Source organism: Micromys minutus (assembly GCF_963924665.1).
Source record: "Micromys minutus genome assembly, chromosome: 12".
NCBI lineage: Eukaryota > Metazoa > Chordata > Mammalia > Rodentia > Muridae > Micromys > Micromys minutus.
This window is the reverse complement of record NC_137981.1, coordinates 20538930-20558145: the sequence shown is the minus strand read 5'-3', so window position 1 is coordinate 20558145 and position 19216 is coordinate 20538930. Positions and strand designations below refer to the sequence as shown.

The following is a 19216-nucleotide window of genomic DNA, read 5'->3' as shown; positions in this document are numbered from 1 at the left end:
ATGTGTTCAGTCTGTTCTGCAGCTAAACCAATGCACAGAAGCTGTACCTTCTGGTGAAGATCCACTGTCCTGATGTCCCACCCATCCCAGCATGAGGTTTATTCAGTGAAGGCAAGAACAAGGCTTGTCAGAGTACAGAAGAGGTTTAAGAGCAGAAAGGCAGAGGAAATTTAGAAAAGAACCGTTTCCATGCAGAAGTATCCCATGGTGTGAAAAGAGAAAGCACGGGACCAAACGCTAAATTATCCAGGGATTTCTGTCACTAAGGTGACCAACTTATGACCATTTCACAAGATCTTGAACTGCTTGGTGCCTGAGAACTCTTTGAAATCACTGTAGGATTGAGCATGGTCATCTCAGGAGATTTGACACTGACTTTCTCACAGTCCAGCAAGGTGTTCAGGTAAGCATGGCAGCCACCTGTTTTGTTAATAGAAATGGTTGGCACTTCTCCCATCACCTGAAATTTGACATGCCTACTAGTAATCACCTCCACAATCTCCAAAACATCATCAGACAGCAGGCCAAACTTCTCACAGTTAGCTACTATAATGGAGTTAATTCTGCCCTTGATTTGCAATGTCCTGTTGAAACACTTTGTACAGAAGCCACCTGCTTCAGCTCAGTGTCATCAATCACCAGGTTGGAAATGTTCTCCTGGTTTTCCTTTCTCCATTTCTTGCTTCCAATTCCAGAAAAGTTGGCTCCTTCTTTGTGGCTGGCTTGAGGAAGAAGATAATTTGAGGCTTACGTGCTGATAATAGTTTGGAGCAACTCTGAACTGGACTGACTTTTAAAGCAGGGTTTTTGTGACTTTTCATGTCTTCAGATTCATGTATCAGGGCATGTGTGATGTTCTTCCTTAATTCATCTGTGAAAACAATGCTAAGTGCAAAACACAGTCCTCAGAGCCAGAAGTCTTAGGGCCTGTGAGAGGAATGAACCCAGCCGGGAAGGAGGTGTGCCTGATCCCACAGAAGGTCCATATGGCCATCCACTCGGTTATTGTCTTGTTTCTTTTCTTTTCTTGGATATTTCCTTTATTTACATTTCAAACCCTTTTCTGGTTTCCCCTCTGGAAAGAAACCACCTATTCCATTCCCTCTCCCCCTGCTTCTAAGAGGGTACTCTCCAACCCACCCAAACACTCCCCCCACCCCCCTCCACCCACCACTTTCACACCTCCCTCCCTTGCTGCCATTCCCTGGACTGGGGCATGAAGCCTTGACAGAACAAAGGTCCTTTCCTCCCATTGATGCCCTACAAGGCCATCATCTACTACATTCATGGCTGGAGCCATGGGTAGGTAGCTTCATGTGTACGCTTTATTTGGTAGTTTAATCCCTGGGAGCTCTGGGTGGGTGGGGTCTTGTTAGTTGATATTGTTGTTCTTACTATGGGGCTGTAAACCCCTTCAGTCCTTTCTCTAACTTCTCCATTGGGGACCCCTTTTTCCAATGGTTGCCTGTGAGCATCTACCTCTGTATTTGTCAGACTCTAACAGAACCTGTCAGGAGAAAACTATATCAGGCTCCTGTCAGCATGCACTTCTTGGGACCACAATAGTGTCTGTGTTTGGTGACTGTATATGGGATGGATCCCCAGGTGGGACAGTGTCTGTGTGGCCTTTTCTTCAGTCTCTGCTCCATATTTTGTCTCTGTATTAATTTCCTGTATTTTGTTCCCCCTTCTAAGAAGTGTGAATTATCCACACTTTTTTCGTCCTTTTTCTTGAGATTTATGTAGTCTGTGAATTGTATCTTGGGTATTCCAAGCTTTTGGACTAATGTTCATTTATCAGTGAGTGCATACCATTTGTGCTTTTTTGTGGTTGGGTTTCCTCATTCAGGATGATATTTTTTAGTTCCATCCATTTGCCTAAGAATTTCATGAAGTCATTGTTTTTAATAGCTGAGTAGTACTCCATTGTGTAAATGTACCACATTTTCTGTATTCATTCTTCTGTTAAATGACATCTTTTCCACAGGTTCCATCTTGCAACAGGCCAGACCAGTGGTATGGAACTCTTTAATGTAAGCCTATTGTTTTGTGCATGTATTCAAGTAAGCTCTGACCCAGTCATAGTGCTTCTTAAACAAATCTCAGTACTGCTTGAGGACTTGGTTTTTGTAAAACATGCTCATATTATTTTTCTCTTTCACAAAGGGGCCAGGTTTCTCAGCCGGAGCCACTCTTCCCAGGGCCTGGATGCCTTCACTAAACTCTGATGGATGATTGAACAGCTTGCTGCCTAAGTTCTTCTCGAGGAAGGCATAACTTCATATATCTGCTCCTAGGTAGATACCAACATATCAGAAAGTTTTTTACTGGCTGCCTGCTGGCACCCTGAAGCTGTAACCAGGAGAGCTCACTCTAACTTCAGGCCCGTGAGGACCATCTTTGCATGTTTCTGCATGTCTTCCCAAATATCCATACTCATCTTCTAGTCCTCTGCCATGGGATTGGCAAGCATCAGGTCAAATGCTTGAAACATAGGGAACTGCACCTTTTGAAGGACTGTTTCCATATCCACAGTGTATGTCAGAGGTATGTGACACTGCCTCTAGGCAGCCCACTGCCCTCTACAATCTTTCTACAGGATTATGCATGTCACCCATAATGTTCCACCTGCTTAAGAGTTCCACCTTCACTTGAGAACACTTTCTGCTTTGTTTTTGATTCTGTTTTTTTAACATTCATAATATTAACATTGAACATGAAAGTCATAGAGTGAAGCACACTAAGGTCCTAAAAAAGCCATTTCAGTTTAATAATAATTTTTTGTATACTCGTGTATAATAAAGTGTGAACCTGACAAGTCCCCATTTCCCAAATCTAGGTCTAAACTCCTTCTACACATCAACCTACCTATACCATGACCTCTTCTTTTTATAATCCACTAAGTCTACTGAATGCTGCCCATATAAGCATGGAGCTATCTACTAGAGTATGGGAGCCTCCTAATAGTCACACATCTAAAGATAATAAATGAGGAGAGGGGAGCATTTGAGGAGTGTGTGAAAAAAGAGATTGACTGGGGGAACAGAGACAGCTATTTCTTGTTAAGAGCAAAATGTACCTTTAGATTTATAAAAGTATCTTTTTACTAGATGGCTCAGTAGGTACTGTCATCTTTCATCAAACCTGAAACACTAAATTTAATGCTGAAGATACATCTGGTAGAAAAAGGAAACTAACTCCCATAAGTTGTCTTTTGATAGCTACACACATAATATGGTATGAATGCATCTTTTATGACCACAATAAATATGTTAAAACTGAATATCTTATTTTTTCTACAATAATGATGATCATCAAATGATGAAATTGACTGTGAAAAAAATGGAAGATGAATGTTAAGAGAAGTGAAAATGAAATGAGAGATTGGAGGAAGGAAAAGCATAGAAGATGGCCACAAAGTTACATGACTATAAATGAGCACTGGTAAAGCAGAGCCTGGACTATAACAGAAATTGATAGTACAAAAATAGTAGATAAAAAGAGGAATGAAGGTAAGAGCAGGTGGTGAGAAAAAGAAGAAAAATGGAAAAAAAGAAGTTAACTAAAAACATATTGACAACAATATGTGGAATATTGGAAACCATTGCTTACTGCTAGTGTCCACAAAAAGAATAAACATCAACAAACTCAAAGAAAAAAAACACATGGTCATCTCACTAGATGATGAGAAAGCATTTGAAAAAAATTAACACTCCTTCATGTTAAAAGTCTTAGAAAGAACAGGAATCAAAGGCCCATACATAAACATAATAAAAACAATATACAGCAAACCAACAGCCAACAAGAAACTTAATAGTGAGAAAATTGAAGCAATCCCACTAAAATCAGTTGACTCGATAATGGAGTCAACTCTCCCCCTACCTATTAAACATAGTACTGAAAGTCCTGGCTGGAACAATTATACAGCAAAAGAAAATCAAAGGGATACAAATTGGAAAAGAAGAAGTAAAAACATCAGTTTGCAGATTACATGATAGTGTATATAAGTGAGGTCAAAAATTTCACCAGAGAGCTTCTACAGCTGATAAACAAGTTCAGCAGAGTGGCTGGACATTAAATTAACTCAAACAAATCATTAGCCTTCCTCTACTCAAAGGAAAAACATGCAGAGAAAGAAATTAGGGAAAAGATACCCTTCACAATAGTCCCAAACAATATGAAATACCTTGGTGTGACTCTAAGTGAAGGACCTGTATGACAAGAACTTCAAATCTCTAAAGAAGGAAACCGAGGAAGATCTCAGAAAATGGAAAGATCTCCCATGCTCATAGATTGGAAGAATCAACATTGTAAAATTGGCCATCTTACCAAAAGCAATCTACAGATTCAATGTAATCCCCATCAAAATTCCAACCCAATTCTTCATAGAGATGGAAAGAGCAATGTGCAATTTCATCTGGAATAAGGAAAGACCTAGAATATCGAAATCCATCCTCAACAACAAGAAAATATCTGTGGGAATCACTATCCCTGACCTCAAGTTATATTACACGGCAATTGTGCTAAAAATTGTATGGTACTGGTACCGAAATAGGCACGTGGATCAATGGAATAGAATAGAAGATCCAGAAATGAGGCATCACATATGTGGTCACTTGATTTTTGACAAAGGAGCTGTAAATATTCAATAGAAAAAGGACAGCCTCTTCAAAAATTGGTGTTGGTCCAACTGGCACTCAACATGCAGAAATATGAAAATAAATCCTTTCTTATCTCTTTGTACAAAGCTCAACTGCAACAGATAAAAGACCTCCACAATAAACCAGGTACACTGGAATTATTAGAAGAGCAATTATGGAAAGCCATAGAACACATAGGCACAGGAGAAAACTTCCTAAACAGAACACCAATGGCATATGCTCTAAGGTCAAATATTGAAAAATGGGACTTAATGATATTGCAAAGTTTCTGTAAGGTTAACACTGTCAGGAAAACAAAATGGCAAACAAAAGATTGAAAAGAGATCTTTACCAACCTCATATCAGATAGCAGCCTAGTATCCAAGGTATAAAAAGAACTCAAGAAGCTGGACACCAGAGAATCAAACCACCCTATTAAAAAATGGGGTACAGAGCTGAACAAAAAGTTCTCAATTGAGAAATATCAAATGGCTGAAAAGCATATAAGGAAGTGCTGGACATCATTAGCCATCAGGGAAATGCAAATCAAAACAACCCTGAGATTTCATCTCACACCAGTCAGAATGGCTAAGATCAAAAATTTAGATGACAGCAGATGCTGTCGAGGATGCGGAGAAAGAGAAACACTTCTCCACTTTTGGTGGGGTTGTAAACTGGTACATCCTCTCTGGAAATCAGTCTGGTGATTCCTCAGAAAATTGGACATAGTACTACCTGAAGACCCAGTTATTCCACTTCTGGGCATATACCCCAGAGAAGCTCCAACATACAACAAAGTCACATGCACCACAATGTTCATAGCAGCCCTATTTATAATAAGCAGTAGCTGGAAAGAACCCAGATGGCCTTCAGTAGATGAATGGATACAAAAATCGTGGTATATTTACCCAATAGAGTACAACTCAACTGTCAGAAACAATGACTTTATGAAATTGTTAAGAAAATGGATGCATCTAAAGAATATCATCCTGAGTGAGATAACCCAGTCACAAAAGAAGAGACATAATATACAGTCACTGATAATTGGATACTAATCTCACAAAGCTCAGAACATCCCAGAAACAACTCACAGAAGTTGAAGATCAAGAAAAAAAAAAAAGAAAATGAAAAAACATTTTGCTTAATCTTTACATACCAAGAAAATTTTGACTAATTCCAGATTACATCTTGTTCTACATGTACTTTATGCTCACTGTTACTAGTAAGATATTAATGCACACTATCAAACCTTTAAAAAAGCCAAGTACTGAAAAGAATTTATTTATATACTTTTATGCAAAAATGCTTAAACTATGTACATTTATCTTTTTTTTTAAACAAAGTTGTTCAATTAAAAAAAAAGAATAAACATCACTATGGAAATGCAAAATATAATTACTAAATAATTCAACAGGTTCTCTGAGTATACAAACTGATGAATGAAAATCAGGGACAAGAACAGAGTTTGACCAGGGACACAGAAGGACTAACTACAACACTCAAATGATAGAAGCAGTTGGAATGTCTATGAGTGATGAATACATAAATGTAATATACACACTGTGGCATATTAATCAGCCATCGGCACAGTGAGAATTCTGGCAGGTTTTGGTATTACAACACATGCAAACATTTTTCTAAGTGAAATAAACCAGCAGTCATAATACAAATACATGAATAAGTGAATTCATAGGAATTACTTAGGCAAATCAAACTGATGGAAACAAAAGGTGGGATGTTGGTTGTCAGAGACAGGCCAGAGCAGGTTGGAGGGAACTACTCCTTGGGTATATAATTCCAAGCTTCCTAGGGTGAGGGGAGTTTTGAAGATGGATGATGGGAAGAGCTACATCACAATATTCAAATACTGAACAAGACTGAGGGGGAACAAGTAAAAGGTGACACAAGATGCAACTCACATTACTGTTATAGGTTCTACAAAAATGTAAATAAACTGGTTGCAGTGATTACTCATTCAGTAGCATTATTCACCTGAAAAATAAAATCAAAAATAATTTTCAATAGCTCTAGAAATCGCAGAGGCTCAAAAGTTATTTTGGAAAGAATTTTAAAGTCTCCTGTGAAGGAAAGTTTTAAATTCCATGAAAAGACAGAATTAATACTTTATTAAATCTATCAGTTTAGAAGGAAACCATGATTCTATTTATAAGAAAAGCTCTAGTTAGAACCTTGGCTAGGTGTGTAGCTACCCTTCCTTGGGCAGCAGTGAACCTTGAATTCACTGTGGATCTATTCATGAAGCTTTTAGCAGCATGAATACATTATTTTTTGTAGATATTTCATTCCGGTGTTTAATAACAATTGTAGAGAGTGGTTAAATCAATTTCTGCACAGAGATATCGTATATTACTGACACATCATACACTGTGAACATTGTCTGTGGCTGAAGAATACTGGGTACAATGTCCTGGGAACCATTACCCACAATAAACTTTTATAGGTGAATTTCCATGTGGCCCAAGGTCACGTTCCATACAGATTCTATACAAACTAAAAAAGCTCATGAAGTATATTTGTTTATTATATAGGTTGATGGAGAACGAAGAATTTTCTCCTAGGGCAGATAATCGAGTCATTTCAAATCAGGTTGCAATCTTAGAAACTATGAATGACCAGTAGCAGAGACAAAACTCTGTTAATTCTAAGTCCCCTTTCTCTTATCTTTCAGGAGTAAGAAATATTGAAATTATATTTATTTCTCTCCCCCTTTAAAAGGACTGACCACACACCACCTTTTTGTTCCAGGTACAAGAACAGACAGTATAACTTGGCTTGGTGCTATTCATCAGTTATGTCTTTAAAAGAACATCCTCACTTTAATAGTGATTATTTGCTAACCTGTCACTATACCCCAGCAAAAATTTCAAGTAAAATTGAATAGTCAGTAAATTATTTACTACCAAAGGCCTTTATTTCTTAGAGTCTACCAATTTAAAACATAAAATGATAAGAATGTGTGACTTATAACTTAATTTCCCCAGACACTGTTCCAAGGAATTATAATTCCCACATGTTCTAGAGATTCATAACACAAACTTACCCACAAAAAGACTTTGAAAACAAAGCCATTTTGAGGTTTTATTTTTATTTATTTATTTGTCTTTTTTACTAGATGCTCTCTGTATATACATTTGAAATATTATCCTCTTCCCCCACCCTGCTCCTAATGCCCCCCTCCACTTGTCTTCATGAAGGTGCATTCACTTTTAATCACCCTCTATACCTCAGTGCCTTAGTATTCCCCTACATCTGGAAAAGGTGCCCTCCCTGGACCAAAAACCTCTTCTCACATTAATGACAGACATTAATATCATCAGCCACATAACAAGTGGAGTCATAGGTCTCTCAAGGTGTACTCAGTGGTAGGTGTTTTAGTCCATAAGAGTTGTTGAGGGTTTGTTTGGTTGATAATGTTGTTCTTCCCATGAGGTTGCAACTGCTTTCAGCTCCTTCAGTCCTTTCTTTAGGACATTAGGGGTCTCCATGTTCAGTCCGCTGGTTAATTGCAGGCATGTTCAACTGTATCTATATGACTCTGACATAGTCCTTGAGGAGGGACTATGGGTTTTAATATATTCTATACCTTTTCTTCTAATAGTTGCAGTGGACTTAGTTTTATGCAGAGGTCTTTGAGCTTTGACTTGAGCTTTGTACAAGGAGATAAAAAAGGATTGATTTGCAGTCTTCTGCATGTTGACTGCCAGTTGAACCAGCACCATGTGTTGAAGAGATTGTCCTTTCTCCATTGAATGTTTTTAGCTCATTTGTCAGAGATCAAGTGAGCTTATGTGTGAGAGTTCATTTCTGATTCTTTAATTCTGTTTCATTAATCTACCTTCCTATCTCCATACCAATACCATGTGGTTTTTAATCACAATTGCTTTGTAATATAGCTTGAGGTCAGGAATGGTTATTTCTCAGGAAGTTCTTTTATTATTGATAATGGATTTTTGCTATCCTAGGTTTTATGTTTTTCCAAATATATTTGAAAATTGCTCTTTCCAACTGTATGAAGAATTCTCTTGGAATTTTGATGAAGATTGAATTGAATCTGTAGATTGCTTTTGGCAAGATAGACATCTTTACAGTGTTGATACAATCCATGAGCATGGGAGATCGTTCAGTCTTCTAAGATTTTCTTTAATTTTCTTCCTCACAGATTTGAAGTTCTCTTCATACAAATTTTTCCCTTTCTTAGTCAGATACAAACCAAGGTATTTCACACTGTTTGTGACTATTCAGAAGGGTGTTTTTTCATTATTTCTTTCTCAGCATGCTTATCCTTCCAGTAGAATAAGGCTACTGATTTATTACAGTTAATTTTATAACCAGCAACTTTGCTAAAGTGGTTTATCAGCTGTTAGAGTTCTCTGGTAGACCTTTTTGGGACACATAAGTATACTATAATATCATCAGCATATAGTAATATTTTGACATCTTTCTTTCAGGTTTGTTTTCCTTTGACTTCCTTTTATTGTCCAATTTCTCTGAGAATGACTTCCAGTACTATATGAATCGGTAGGGGGATAGTCTGCAGCCTTGTCTAGTCCACGATTTTAGTGGGATTGCTTTAAATTTCTCATCATTTAGTTTGATGTTGGATACCAGTTTGTCATATAGTGCTTTTATTGTGTTTAGGTATGGGCCTTGGATTTTTATTTTTCCAAGACTTTTCACATGAAGGAGCAGTGAAGTGCTTTCTCAGCATCTAGTGAGATCACCATGTAGATGGATTTTTTTTTAGTTTATTGATATGATGGATTGTATTGATGGATTTTCATATATTGAACCATCCCTGCATCCCTGAAGCCTACTTGATCTTGTTGAATAATTATCTTCATGTGTTCTTTGACTCAGTTTGCAAGAGTTTTATTGAGTATTTTTGCATCGAAGTTCATGAGGGAAATTGATCTGAAGTTCTCTTTCTATGAGAATCTTATTGTAGTTTAAGTATGAGCATAATTGTAGCTTCAAAAAACAAGTTGGGTAGTGTTCCTTCTGTTTCTATTTTGTGGATTAGATTGGAGACTATTGGTATTAGGTCTTCTATGAAAGTCTGTTAGAATTGTGCACTGAATCCCTCTGGTCCTGGGATTGTTTTTGTTTGGAAGACTTTTGGTAACAGAGTCTATTTCTTTAGGTGTTATGGTGCTGTTTAGATGGTTTATCTGATTCTCATTTAACTGTGGTACCATGTATCTGTCTAGAAATTTGTTCTTTTCTTTTAGATTTTCCAGTTGCAGAGTACAGGTGTTTGTAGTAGGGTCTGATGATTTCTTGAATTTCCTCAATTTTTGTTGTTATGTCTCCCCTTTCATTTCTGATCTTGATGTGGATACCCTCTCAGTGCCCTCTAAGTAGTCTGGCTTATCAATCTAAGTGCCCTCTAAGTAGTCTGCTTTATCAATCTTGTTGATTTTCTCAAATGCCCAGCTTCTGGTTTTGTTGATTCTTTGTATAGTTCTTTTTGTTTCCACTTGGTTTATTTCTGTTCTGAGTTTGATTATTTTCTGCCATTTACTCCTCTTTTGTGTATCTCCTTCTTTTGTTCTAGAGCTTTCAGCTGTGCTGTTAAGCTGCTAGTGTATACTCTCTTCAGTTTCTTTTTGGAGTCACTCAGAGCTATCAGTTTTCCTCTTAGTACTGTTTTCATTGGATCTTACAAGTTTGGGTATATTGCGCCTTCATTTTCTTTAAATTCTAGAAAATCTTTAATTTTTTTTTCAACTTCTTCTTTGACCATGTTTCAGTTTCCATTTTGTTGTTTTTGTTTTGCCTTAGTCCATGGTGATCTGATACGATGCATAAAAATATTTCAATCTTCTTATATTGTTTGAATCTTGTTTTTTCACTGTCTATATGTTCAGTTTTAGAGAAGGTACCGTGTGGTGCTGAGAAGAAGGTATATTCTTTTGCTTTAGGATGAAATGTTCTGTAGATGTCTGTTAATTCCAGTTGGTTCATAACCTCTGCTACTTTTCCTGTGTCTGGTTAGTTTCTGCTTCCATGATCTGTCCATTGAGGAGAGTGGAGTATTGAAGTCTCCCACTATTATTGTGTATGGTGCAATATATATGCTTTGAGCTTTAGTAGATTGTCTTTTATGAATGTGGTTGCCCTTATATTTGGAGCATAGATATTCAGTATTTCAAGTTTATCTTGATAGATTTTTTCCTGTGATAAATAAAAAGTGTCCTTCCTTATCTTTTTTGATAACTTTTGGTTAAAAACCTACTTTATTTGATATTAGAATAGCTACTCCAAATTTTGTGTTTTACTTCGTTTAGTCTTCTTGCCTGATTATTTACTTCTCCTAGTGTGCTGAATTTTTCCATCTATTATTTTTTGTAAAGCTGGATTTGTGGACAGATATTGTTTAAATTTGCTTTTTCCTGGAATATCTTGTTCTTGGCATCTATGATAATTGAGAGTTTTGATGAATATAATAACCTGGGCTGCATTTGTGTTCTCTTAGGGTCTGTATGATGCCGGTCCAGAATCTTCTAGTTTTCATAGTCTCCTTTCAGAAGTCTGGTGTAATTCTGATTGGTCTGCCTTTATATGTTGTTTGTCCTTTTTCCCTTACTGCTTTTTGTATTCTTTCTTTATTTGAACATTTGGTGTTTTGACTATTATGTGTCAAGAGCAATTTCTTTTCTGGTCCAATCTATTTGGAGTTCTGTAGGCTTCCTATATGTTCATAGTCATCTCATTCCTAAGGGTAGGGAAGTTTTCTTCTATGATTTTATTGAAGATATTTGCTAGGCCTTTTAGTTGGGAGTCTTTGTCCTCTTATCCTCTTACACGTTATCCTTAGATTTGGTCTTCTCGTTGTGTCTTAGATATCCTGGATGTTTGGTTTAGGAGCTTTTTGATTTTTGCATTTTCTTTGACTTTTGTGTCAAAGTTTTCTATGTTATCCTCTTCTGCTAAGATCATCACTTCCATCTCTTATATTCTGTTGGTAATGCTTGCATCTATGACTCCTGATTTCTTTCTTAGTTTTTTTTCTCTCCAGGTTGTCTCTTCTTGTGAATTCTTTATTGTTTCTATTCTCCTTTTTAATTCCTTTGTCTGTGTAGCTGTATTTTTCTGTAGTTCTTTGAGTGATTTTTGTGTTTCCTCTTTAAAGGCTTCTATGTGGTTAATTGTGTTCTCCTGTAATTGTTTAAGGAAGTTATTAATGAGATTCTCAAAGACCTCTATTAGCATGATCACAAAGTACAATTTTAAGTTTAAAGCTTGTTTTTCTGGTGTGTTGGAAAATCCACTATTTGCTGTGGTGAGAGAACTGGGTTTTGACATTGCCAGATTGTCTTTGTGTTTATTGCTTAGGTTATTGTGCTTTCTTCTTGCCATCTTGTCATCTGTAATTGTAGGCGATCTTGTTGTCTCTGATTGAAGGTTGTCTCTCCTGTAGTTCTGAGGGCCTGTGGGCTCAGGAGGAACCTGTGTTCGGCTCTTTATGGGCAGGCAGTGAGTTCTGATGGCAGTGACTTGGTTCTGTCTCTGTGGGTGTTGGTGCAAAAGCTCTTGTGAGGCTGTTCTGGGTGCTCAGAAGTCGGTGGGCATGTTCTGAGTCCTGATAGCTATCACCTGGTTCTTTCTGGGATTTTTCTGGGACAAAAATGAGCTGTTTTCAGAGAGCATCATGTTATCTGTACCCCCAGAGCTCCCATGTTTCCCTCCCCACATACTTGGTAAAAGTATACGGCAGGCTCACCATGGGCTCAGGTGAGATACTTCTTGTTAGACTGTTCTGGGTGCTCAGCCATCTACAGGTAGGTCTTGAGCTCTGATGGTGGTTAACTGGCCCTCTCTATGGGCTAAAAAGTGTTCTGATTTATATGAATGTGCACATGTGAGAGAGCATATTGTGTGTGTGCAGTTGTCCAAAATGGCCCTAAAAGGGTGTGAAATCAGAAGCTAAAGTTACATGCAGTTGTGTGCTACCCATATCTCTTGCAGTGAAACAAGTGAAGGTTCAGCCCTCTGCAAAATTAATAAGTGTTTCATAACCATTGATACATCCCATTTCCCTTGACTCCAAATATTACAATTTTTAAAAACAGTTTCTTTCATTTTAGTTTGTAGAGAACATTACACAATACATACTTTATACTCCCCTCCCTCCCTGACTCATCCAAAATCTGTCTTAATGTTGTGTCTTCTTATTTGTAATCTTAAATCACCACATGCAGTTATTGCTACCCCAGATATACTTGCATACATGGAGGGAGGTCAATCTGCCAGGGGCCCAATCTTTAAAACTGATATTCCTTCTACAAGAAGCTAGAAATTGCCAATTTCTTTAACTACAGAGACAAATCTGTGCCTACCCTCTTCTGCATCCTTGGATTGTGTCTAGCTTGGACTTGTATGTATCTCCAGCATGTATGTTAGTATTTTTCTTTTTTATTGTGTTATTGAATAAGTTTTCATTTAATAATTGTTACTTCAATCACAGAATTGGTGCTCTGAAAAAAACATGTGTGTGATTTCCAACTAGATATGATATTTCATCCAAAAAATAAGTATATGATACTCCAAATTTTTTCTGATGTGTTTACTTTAACAATCTTCAGTGGACACTTCTCTCTAGTTCCTATTATATTTTCAATGGTCCCCTAACCATAGTAAAACTTTTGTAAATAAGTAGAACAACAAAATTATACAAAATAAATGTTATATGTATAGGAATGCATGCATATTTGGTTTACTTTTGGTAGTTGTAGAACAAGTAGATGAAATTACTGTCCAGCTGCTATTTTTACCATTTTCCAACTACCTTCTTTAAGTTTATATGGTTCTATGCAAGTTTCAATTTGTGAATAAAAGAGGGAAAGAATTTTCAGGAGTCTGAATGTAAGGAAATCACTATGTTTCTACACATGGTGAAACTCCCAGCAGCTCTAACAGAAGCAAATGCCTCTATAGCTAATGCTTTGCCAGCGTCATCTCCTGAAGAACTTCTGTGGTTTGGAGATAGCAAACACCTTCTGATTCCAATGAGAAATTAAATTGTTCCAAATGACCTACAACTGAAAAGCGATAAACACATAGAAACAGGAGCCATTGGATAATGTTACTGATTCATTCTGTGTATTTGTTGAACTCGAAAAGACCACATCACAGACCTGAGATGTAGCTATTTTAAAGAATTTTCCATTACATGTGTTTCCTCCAGAAGTTCTCCTATTCTCTACCAAACCAACAGGCTGTCATGGTTTGTCAAAACACATCAATTCCATCTATACTAGACTCTGTATTGTGAAATTCAAGGAAAAGACCTCTTCTTGTTGCATATTAAACATACTTTACTTCTAATGCTCCACTAAACCCTCTCCCCCTCTACTGACTTTCTCATCATCCATTTTTCTGATGTTAGTTGTATGGTGGACTCTTTCCCTGGAACAATGCATTTTACACTACAATTGTGTTGTAACTGAAATTCTAAATTTATATCTTGTACTCAAATTCTAACCTCTCATAGTGAACAGTTTCTTCAGTATTTCCATTAGTAATTTTAAAACTTACTGACAACTTTATAAATGTGTAGAATGCATTTTGATCATATCACTCTACCTTCTCTTACATCTTCTCCTATTACCCTCTCTTATGCCATCCTTCTCACTCACACTGAACTCCTTCTTTCCAAAAAGGTTCCTGCCTATATTCATGTCTTCGTTTTATGACCCACTGACATTTACTGGTCACATGGATAACTAATCAATGTCTGCATAGCTGAAGTAAATGATCCTCACTCTTTCAGCAACAATTAACTGTCAACAGTTCCATAGAAAAAGGGAGCCTCACAATTCCCTGCCCCATTCACAGTCATCTCATTTTATTTTTCTATGGCCAGGGACACCTCTGTTAATTCTCCACATTGCTTAGCTGTTTGTGGGTCCTTTCTTGTGTTGATGACTTGTGCAGTCATCTGTAGTTATTGAGATGTCGTTATTGCAATGTCTATTAATTTTCCAGAACATATTTCCTAGTCCCCTTCTCTATTCTCTGATTCTTATATTCTACCCATGCTTCTATTACAATGTTTGTGGAATCTCAGAGCAGATATTAAAAATGTCTTATATATGTATAAGCATTTAACTATTACTTATTCTTAGCACTTTGTTCAACTATAAGTCTCTTCATTCATTGTTACTCCTTAAAAAGAAACACTTTGCTGACTAAGGCTGGAAGTACTAATTGTCCACTGCTTTGAACACACGTTTAGAAGGTAGTTCAATATTATTTTAATTTAGCTTTAAAAATTAAGCCTCCTTCCCTAGCCTATGATTATCCCACCCATAGATTCACTGTACTAGGTAGAGATTTTCTTGTGTAGATGAGACTTTAAATCCAATTATAAAGTGGTTGGTTTCCTCCATAAATTCCATGGCACTATTGCATAAGTGGGCACATTCTGCCTGGCAAGTTGGTATTGGATATTTCTAGGTACACAATGAGGTAAAACTTTCTTCTCTGGTATCAGGCATAGAAACTTGCAGTTCTATAAAAACCGGAAGTGGGGAAGCTTCCATCTCACTATTTGCTTACTTTATGTCACACAAATCGTCTGTGTCTTCAAAAATAGGATCTCATTGTCTAGATATGGTGAGCAACCAAGAAAAACAGTAAGAGTATGTTTTTTTTTTTTTTTGTTTTGAGTCTGGGTATTTCCTGACTAACTCATAAGTTATTGTCCCAAACTAGGCACGTGGAATTCTTATTTAATAACCTATAAATTCCCTGGTAAAGCATATATCTCTAACTTAGTAATTTTTAGTTGACTATGGGTCTTCATGTAGAATTTTCTTTTGTCCACTTTAGTTTGTCTATTGTAGCTGTCCCTGATCAGCTCATGTATTGGTCATATTATTGTTACGACTACGGCTGTAGCTTCTGACTTCATTATGAAACACAATCTCACATTAAAGTCCTCAATCCGCTGGCTCTTCCAATCTTTATTCCCCTTTTTATACAATGATCCTGAGAGCTACTACTAGACCTTTAGCTTTCCCATGCCATGCTGGGTAGTGTTAAAGTTCATAAGTGACTTAGTTGTGGAAGACTGTTGTTTCTCTCCTTTGGAACCTTCTAATCACCTTAATGTACAATGAAAGCCTACCATCAGAGAAGAGGCTTTTAGGATAGTTTCTGCAACTGGGTCTCTGAGCCTTAATTCTGAAGTGTATGGTCTTTAACAATTGGGATGTGCCTTTTCTTATGGCATGGGGGGAGGTAAGAACAATAGCAATATTCTGTAATGTTTTGAGAGTCTCTTGGATAATCTCTTTTATTGGACATTTTTGTATTTACATATTAAATGTTATCCCCTTTTATGTTTTCATCCTCTTTCAACCCCCATCCTTTTATTTCTGTGAGAAGGCTCCCCTTACAACCACCCACTCCCACCTCAACATGCTGACATTGTCCTACACTAGGGAAATGATCCTCCTCATGAACAAGGGCTGCTTCTTCTATTTATGCCAGACAATGCCACTCTCTGCTACATGTGGAGCTGGGGTCATTTCTTTTATGTCAGCTTTAGTGATTCCAGTGATGTTTTTTACTTGACTAAGGACAGGGGATTACCTGGAAGATTACTAGTGCTTAACAGCATTGTTTGAATGGTAACCCAAAAGTCTATTCTGTTTACTAAACTACCACTAAATATTTCAGAAGAAAGCATTACTTTCTTTTTCTGTTGTCAATTTAGGTGAATTGAATCAGACAATATATATATATATATATATATATATATATATATATATATATATATATATATATATATATTCCTTTCTTCAATATAATTTTTTTAAGATTCATCCATGTTGTTCCATGTTACTGAGTAGTACCCATTTAAATAGCTATATGGCTGACATTCACTTGTTAATGAGATCCAGTCCAGCACAGCAGTCAGTAGCCTTGAATGTGTATCATTATCTGACCACTTATTTGTCCTTTTAAAAACTTACTATTGGTTTAAGAACAAATTAAGAAACAACAACAACAAATGTTTTTCTCAACTTGTCAGGTTTCTCATCATTCGTCTTCTGAACACTTTACTCTTCAGCAAACTGAACAACTCCTAAACCCTCGAAAGTGTTTTTCTTCTTTTCTCTATCAATACCTTGTAGGTTCACTTTTATTCTCAAGAAATGGAATCATTTCTCATTATTCTTTCCTTTATGTCCTCAATTTTTAACTATAGTATGGTTTTATATGTGCGATGAATTTTTGTCCATCTTACTATTGGACATTTAACACTCAGAATACTATCTCACACACTGGCATGCTTATCTTAAAAATCAGACAATAGAAATCATTTTAAGCGAAGCTGTATATAAGCTCCCAGAGAAAATTAATTTCATATTTATCTCTCCTCTGATAATAATGTGGTCATTCTCTGTGAAAGCCGTGATGTGCTACTATACCTACTTTCTACTGCTGTCAGGAGAGCTTTGTTAGAGTTAATACAATGATATACTGGATCAATAAGACAAGTGTTTAATGTCCCTGGCATGTTGCTGACAAGTATTTGCTTCATTTTTTTCTTCCATAATTGCTTTTTCTTTTTTGTATTTATAATAAACCTACCAATCTGAAAGTGAAAAAATAATGCATATTAAATAAAGAACTGTTAAATATTATATATATGTATGTATACACTTGTGTATACTGTAAATAGATAAAGGTCTCTATGCATCCATATAATACTTTTGATAAATAAAAGCATATTATTGTTTAAATTTCTTATGCATGGTATCTGGCATATGGGAACACAGATACTTTCATATAAATAGAAACATGCTATATATCTAAACTATTAATATAGTGTTCAAGCAGGATTGACTTATTCCAACATATGTATAATTATATATAGATATACATATAAGGCAGCATATACAGCAGATTTTGAAAGCTGTGAGATGTGTGTCGCACCATAAAAATAGAATCATATAAAAATACCAGGATCATCTTTCTTCTAAAGAACTCAAAGTAATAGTGTCAAAAACACGGTGACAAGCCCAGAGATTTCCTGGTGGTCTAAGAACATATGGGAAGTTGAATAGAGATTGTTTGTTGGTTTGTTCATTGTTTTTGTTTTGTTTTGTTTTGTTCTGTACAGTTCAAGGACTGGATATCTCAGTCTTCTCCAAATGTCAAATATTTATTCTTTAGAGCACCACTTCATAAACATCAGAGCATGCTGTTGCAATATTGGGGTAACACCTCAGAATATTTAACAGACTTGACAGATGATTGATTGTAAGGCAGGCTATATTCTGAAACTCTTTTATCTAAGGACATACATTGGGCATGTAGTGTGTTGCTGAAGACTGAGAGCCATGATGAGAGAACAGCTGTGAGTGGGAAGTTAAGATTCTGTGTGGGGAAGCGCAGAAGGCTGCAGACTAGTGGGTGTTGTGTTGTGTGGAATCCTGGATTCAACAAGGAGTGTGTGATTGGAGAATTACTCTTCCAAAGAAGATCTTATGTTCCCTTTCAATGTGAAGGAACCAAGACTTTGCGCTGTGTGAGTCTCGGTTTCTCACTTCGCCCTCAGTCTCCTCCTGTTCCTTGACCTTCCTACAAACACATTTTACATTGGAGTCCTAATCTGAATCACAGAAGAACTCAGCACTGTATCCTGCTCTTTCCTCTCCTTAGTATTTCACAGAAGATCCAGACTTAGGTTTTGGGCAAGCACATGCAGTGGCAGCATCCACCTGGTCTCTAAGGAAGAGATACTTCCGAGCTATTTTGCAAGCTGTGTATATATTATAAATGAAAGTATTTTAAAGATCAATTATTCTACAATGTCCCATCATTTTAGGCTAAGGAACATTTAAGAAGATGTAGAATCACCAAGTAACGCAGCAGTTGATCCACACTAGTATCCAAGTATCTCCCTCTACTTGATCTTCCAGAACTCCATTGTTACACTCTGTAAAGGCAATTTCTATAAACTTCTGTAACTATATCTAAAGTATTTGTGAATGAATAAAACATTAAATGATGAGTGAATGATAAATAAACATATAAATTAAAATTGAAACCTTGTTTGAGTATCAGTTAGAAATTCGACATAGCATAGTCAGTAAACTGCATTGGATAATGCTTTTGTTGCCTGAAACTTCACTGATATTTTTAATTTCCTAACATAAAAGCAGAACATGTATAAAATACATGTTCATTAATTTCTTTTCATATATGATCCTATCTGGCCATTCTGAAATGTTAATAGATATTAATAGATTTTCCAGGTGTTCAAAAACTAATATTGTTAAAAATATTTGATATTTTATACCACTTACTATGAACAGAATTAGAAAATGCAGAGCCCTTTTGCTTATGGACAAGGGAGATTTTGTATATAAAAATATTTCTTAGGGTATTTCCTGAGAAAACCATTGAGCCCAAGTCTTTGAATATTACCTAAGTGTAAAAATGTTTCCAATTTTATATGCAAGTAAATTAACTACAGAGCTTCAGTACTGAAGTATCACAAACTAAACTATAACAAAAAATGTGCAAAGACAGTGATG

The 19216-nt window shown here is 36.4% G+C and overlaps 1 pseudogene across 1 annotated transcript; it reads right to left on the bottom strand.

The window, feature by feature from the left end:
- Positions 1 to 262: 262 nt before the first annotated feature.
- LOC308428293 (adenylyl cyclase-associated protein 1-like) lies at positions 263 to 2618 on the bottom strand (annotated as a pseudogene). The gene is made up of 2 exons: positions 2000 to 2618; positions 263 to 871 (listed from the first exon to the last, which is right to left on the bottom strand). The product of its transcript is annotated as an adenylyl cyclase-associated protein 1-like (transcript).
- Between the last annotated feature and the right edge of the window lie 16598 nt (positions 2619 to 19216).